Below are 6,042 nucleotides of genomic sequence, written 5' to 3' on the forward strand. Positions count from 1 at the left end.
CAGATCTTCTCCTGCCTGTTCAAATAAGAAATATACAAGCACATGGGAGATTATTTGCTGTCTTAATTTAGCTGTTGATCTGGTGGATTGGAGATGTAATTTTTATGTAAAATAACTCCTAGACTCAATTCAAGATTAATTCCAATACACAGTCCAATTCAGATCCTTCGCATGTCTCTTGTTTAAATATTTAGATATTATGGTTTATAGCTGTAATTTCCACTGTAGCTTTTATGGTGTTCTGGCCATTTTTTTGTTTTCAAGATTTAGCTGTGGGTACAATTTTACAACAGCACGGAGACGCTGCAATTAAGTACATATACAGGAAATAATGCTTAATAATGCTTTATAGCATGCCCAGACTGAGCAGCTGCTTACCTGAAATGAACTCAGTACCACATTACTTTTTTTTCAGATCACAAACAACCACAGAGCAAGTCTTTGTGTGTGTGTGTGTGTGTGTGTGTGTGTGTGTATGTGTGAGTGTGTGTGTTTGTGTGTGTGTGTGTGTGTGTGTGTGTGTGTGTGTGTGTATACCGTGTGTTTCCTCTGCTGGGTCAGCAGAAGTTCTGCTGATGTGGAAAGATCCAATAATGCGCTGAGTAATATTGTTTTAATCAGCGCAGGGGACTATTGCCGAGCAGGCTGTGTCAAGTTCATCCTCTCCTGCTGCGGCACCCCCCCCCCCCTTTCATCTGGATCCACGTGTGACCCCTTGCAGTGACAAATGAGCACAAACCATGACTTCATCAGATCACATAAAATCGGATAAAATGACGATCTAATGCTCATTTGATATGTTGTTGTGTGCAGTCATGGGAGGTTAATGGTGGTTTGCTCTTATGTTTCTATTCTATTTCATGTGTGAAAACACATAATTCACTAGATGAAAAAGTTTTGAAGTTGTAATTTTGCTGTTCTCTTAAGATTTTTCTGAGCACTGCAGAGTCTTGATCGAAATGCTTAATGAGAACTTGACATAGTCGCCTTGTATGTGTTTGCCTGCGATAAGTATGTACTGGTCTCTTATTGTGTCCTCAGGCTAAGGCTCTCATAGACTTTTTTTCTTTCTTTTTTTTTTTTTTTTTTACTTCCCCAATCTTTAAAAGTTACATTCAGTGCAGCAGTGCTTATATAAGTATGTGATAAAAGATGCATGCACATAACAAACAGAACTGTAACCTGAAGATGATTTTTAGACAACCCAGAAATTAAGACACTTCCCATTTACTGTCACTTGCCTTGTTTCCTTGTTTCCTTTGCCTGGAGATTATTTTTGGCTGGAAGTGTTGAGGTTTTGGGATCCCAACAAACAAGAAAGCGTTGTATGAAGCCTGAGGTTCGCCAGACGCTGGTGCGGCAACTGTAACTGTTGGTGATGATCACTGGAATTCACCACTGAGCTTTAAAATTGAGCCCCTCACTTGCCTCTGGTGTTTCTAACTACTAGCTCCAAGAACAGCTGCTAAGACCTTCATCACTTCTCATCACAGCTGTTTTCTTACAAAGGCCATGTGAGGAGAGCAACCTTTCTCAGGGCTATCTGACATCTAAACCTCTCTGTACTCATTCCAGTGAGACCCTTTAAAAGTTACTTTAGCACCACAGTACAGCTCCCATCATTTGGCTTAGATTGGCTTAATTGTTGACCTCAGGGAAATTACATTTAGACGTTTAATTTTTCTCATCAGTGGATTGTACCTTTGCATCCAAATGGTTATAGCTGTTTTAATTCAGGAAAAGGACCTGTGTCCTCCTGCCAGTAAAATTAGAGAGAACAATAAACTACTCTTACATGTGCTTACTTTGGAATAACCGGATCTGATTAGTTTAAACAACAGCTATACGCTTGAGCTAATAGCTTCATCTGCCAGTCTTATGGAGCTTATTTGGATTTGACAGACTCTCCTGACATGCTTAATCATGGAACAGTTTTACCCCCACCTGCACCCCTGTCGCCCTCTACAACCTCCTCTCTGTCCACTGCACCCTCCTCTCTTCTTCATTAATACCATATTACTCATTTGCTTATGTTTTTCTGAATAAATAAAATTCCCCCACCCACTTTCCCTCCATTCCTTTGAAATGAGAAGCACAGTTGGGTCGCTTTCCAGGGGTGACAGGCGGTTCTGTTTAGGTGCTCTTTAATTCCACTGCTGTCTGCGCACGCACACACACACGCGCACACACACACACACACACACACACACACACACACATACACACACATACACATACTCAACACCTCCCCCGCTGCCCCCCCCCCCCAAGTACCTCCCGTCAGTACATTTCCAAAGACGGATAAGTTTTTCAGTGCATGTGGCCATGCTTGGACTCAGTAACAGCAGCCCTCCACCTCCCTCCCCCCTCACATGTCATCATCGCTCCACCACTTTAATTTCATCTAATTCTTTCCATCCTTTCATTCTTATCTTAAAGCATCAGTTGGATACTCACTCTCCATTTCTGGTTTCCTCATTTATGTTTCTGTTCTGCCTTGAGTTTTTCAACACCTTGTGCTTGCGGAGAAGCTCAGATTTCTTTTTCCTGCTTTGGGCCTTTTTGAAGCACTAAGTCAGATTTTACATTGGGGTCCCCGCTCTGCAAGTGTGACCCAAATTACTTGTCTCCCAAAGACTTGGAACTGCATCGAGCTCTACAGTAAACTGGCCCAAAAAAGGCCCAACATGTGTTTTTGTCTAACAAGAAAGTTAATGTTCCATATACTATACTACTATGAGCTTATCTGCTTTTTAGAAAACTGGCATCAAGGAAAAATGTGTCAAAGAAATTTTTGCATTATTTTAAATGAACACTTCCCCCTCCACTCAAGAATGGGAGTTATAAGTGCAGAGAGGATTAGTTAATTAAGCAATTTTTTCACTTATAAAGTAATATACATCTATTTTGATAATAATAATGATAATTAATTGTTAATCATTTAAAAAAAAATGACAAAAAAAATAGTGCCAAACATTCTCTCATCCTCATTGGCAAAAATATTTTTAGGTTTATAATAGTATACTATAATAGATTTATATAGTTACGGGGATAATTTAAACTTTTATAGCCATAGATAAACTGCTAAAATGAGACAGCATAGCCTATTGGATTAGGTGTTCAGACTTCTGTGCATGCACATGGAGCTGGACAGTGTCTCAACATTAAACTGATTTCTGTACAAGCCCTCGGTCGCATCTGTAAAAACACAACCAAGAGCACATATAGGGCCCTTAAGAAATGGACATGGCCCCAGGCAGTTTCCTGTTTTGCTTGGGCCTTAGACTCATGTTCATACAAATTCATAACTCTGATTAACTCCTGTTATACTTTACTTAACCTGCAAGTTTGAGTTGTCCATTTCCACTGTAATTTGTATGGAGGGTCAGTCTGTGCTGTGCTGAGAGGAGAGACAATGACTGAAAATGACACAAATGACAATCCGAGAATGGAACTGAATACCTGCATCGGGGAAATAATGCCGCCATTTGTTTTTATATATAATAATCTACCGAGCAGTGAGTGAAATGAACTGCATGTCTGCCCAATAATGTATGATGCCAAGAACTAACCAAAGTCAACTTCTTCCTTGTGCTTTCTTTTCTTGTTTTTCATTCTCTCTCACCTCTCATTTTTCCCCTCACTGCTTTTTGTCGGAGCAGCTTCTGGGCCATACGCAGGCACAGACTGGCAGCTGTATGGCATGAGAGGAATCGGTGGCACACCACCCTTCATCTGTTATTAGTAGTTCAGAAAGATTTAGAGCGGGGGAGGGTGGGATGTGGGGCAGGAGAGTTGGGGCGAGCACTGTAGGAAAACAAGCAGAGGGCCAAAAACTGGAGCCAAAAAACCAGGTTCCAAAAATCAAAGTGGTGGTGTGTTTTCTCTACTCAGCTCTTCTTCTTTTCCTCTGCTCTTTTACTCTCTGTTGATCCAGTTTTTTTTAATCCTATGCACTTGTTGATTAGCATGTAGCAACCACCATAGAAAGAAAATGCAGCTCAAGAATAATTACATTATTGTTTATCATGGGATACATTTTAAAACTGAGGCAAAGCTGTAAGTCAACCAACTTCCTAATTCCTGAAAAAGGCTTGTTGTCTGTGAAATCTACATGATTATTCAGTTTTTGGTGACCTAGACATTTTTTTTTACCTTGGGAAGTTTACTGCTTACATTTATACCATGTAAGGTTATTTACTGGGCTTGAAAGACTTACATTTCTATAAAATCTGGACAAATTGGAGTGTTTATCATAGAGGATGTCACTCAGTAATTTGAATGCCATCTTTTTTGTAGTTTATGAGTTGAATGCGTCATCTTATGATTTTTCGTGGAGCTAATTTCATGCTCTCAACTGCTGACTGTAAATACTCTTGGCTGAGGTTGGAGAGATGGTTTGAGGTTACTTGGAGGTCAGCTGTGCTGTGTGGGCAGCAGGGCTATTTGGAAGATGGAAAACAGAGAGGGACAAAGAGAGAAAGAGACAGAAAGAAGTGATTTGAGTAAAACATTCAGAGGTGCAGAGGAAACACATAAGCTGCTTGCTGCCACATGACCCTGTGCTTCAACACATTGTCCTTGGCTGCCTTCTCACAGCCCTGAATGTGGAAACAAATTAGAAACAAAAAATAGAGAGTGACGGAGAAACAGAAACAAGGGGAAAGGAAAGGGAGTTAAAAAAGATATTTACTCAGAAATAAATAGCAGTCATAATCCATGCAGAATTTTTTTTTGGTTGACAATATTGAAAAAGTCCTTTTGAAACAACAATAGGGGCCATTGAGAAGTGCAGGCTGAGGGTGAGCGTCAAAGTTGGCTCCAATCCAGGGACCAGGTTTCTCTTAAAGCCAGGGGAAGAAAAGAGTGACTGTTTTATGGAAGGAAAGGAGAGAAACACACACACACACACACACACACGTTCTCTCTGTTCTCCCTGTCCTTTTCTTATTCATGTATATGAACACTTGCAGATGCCTGGCAAGAGAGGATAGAAACATGCTTGCATTCTTTCATTCATAGTCATTATTCTTATCTCCTATCTGTATATCTTCTATCTTTCCTTTTATCTGTAGCCGACAATTAAGCCCCATCCACTGTCCTTCCTTCTTACATTTTTCTTTATTTGGCATAATGGCATAATGGTATTGAAAAATTAGGGACACATAAAGATTTAAAACAGTGGAGGAAGGAGAAAGAAGTTAAAGCCTCTTGACCTCTAGGGGGTGCATTGTTTCTCCTATTATTTCACTAGGATGTTTGCTGTCTCTGAGCAAATTGATATAATAGGGCCTGCATGACAGGAGTGGTGCTGTTTTATGTGTTTGTGTTGTTAGCATGGAACCTTGCACAACAGCTCCCAGCTATGGGCCAGGATATGTGTGTGTTTGTTTGTGGGTGTGTGTGTGTGTGTGCGTGTGTGTGTGCGCGCGTGCGTGCGTGCGTACATGCTGCATCAATTCCCGACCGGCATCCCACCTATAAAACGCATGGGTGGTCAGCCTGTTTATTGTGTGGGTTTGCAAGCAATGCTCAACCATTAGGCTTAGACCAGTGAGTCATTCATAAGTGGTTAAATCCACTTACTACCTTAACCCGACTGTTCTGAATCGTTATCCTTATTTCCATTTTGCTTCCAGCTCACTGCTGGTAAGGAAGAAGTCCAAGACCTCTTGTCTATTGAAAGCACACATTAAATGGTCTTCTATTGGTTCAGACTGAAATATCTCAACAACTACTTTACGGATTGCCATGAATCATTAGCATGTTAGCATTGTCGCAGTGAGCATGTTAGCATGTGATAGTTAGTATTTAGCTCAAAGCAGAGACTTTCAGTGCGTGTACATTCTTAGCCTTAAGCCTTACCCCACTGTAAAACTCAATAAAGAGGTAGTGACAGTCTGATATACGCTCACATGAATGTCCATGTAGATGCTTGACACTGCACCCATATTGAAAGAAACTTTGCACAAATACTCAAAAGCATGTACACGCACACACATGCACTACTATGTTGGTGATTATAACATAATTATGCAGCAC

The 6,042-nt window shown here is 40.6% G+C and overlaps 1 protein-coding gene across 1 annotated transcript in view; it reads left to right on the plus strand.

The window, feature by feature from the left end:
- Positions 1-6,042, plus strand: part of coro7 (coronin 7) — a 108,727-nt gene that overhangs the window by 49,056 nt on the left and 53,629 nt on the right. The gene's annotated exons all lie outside the window — the stretch shown is intronic.

This window comes from Seriola aureovittata, chromosome 17 (genome assembly GCF_021018895.1).
Source record: "Seriola aureovittata isolate HTS-2021-v1 ecotype China chromosome 17, ASM2101889v1, whole genome shotgun sequence".
NCBI lineage: Eukaryota > Metazoa > Chordata > Actinopteri > Carangiformes > Carangidae > Seriola > Seriola aureovittata.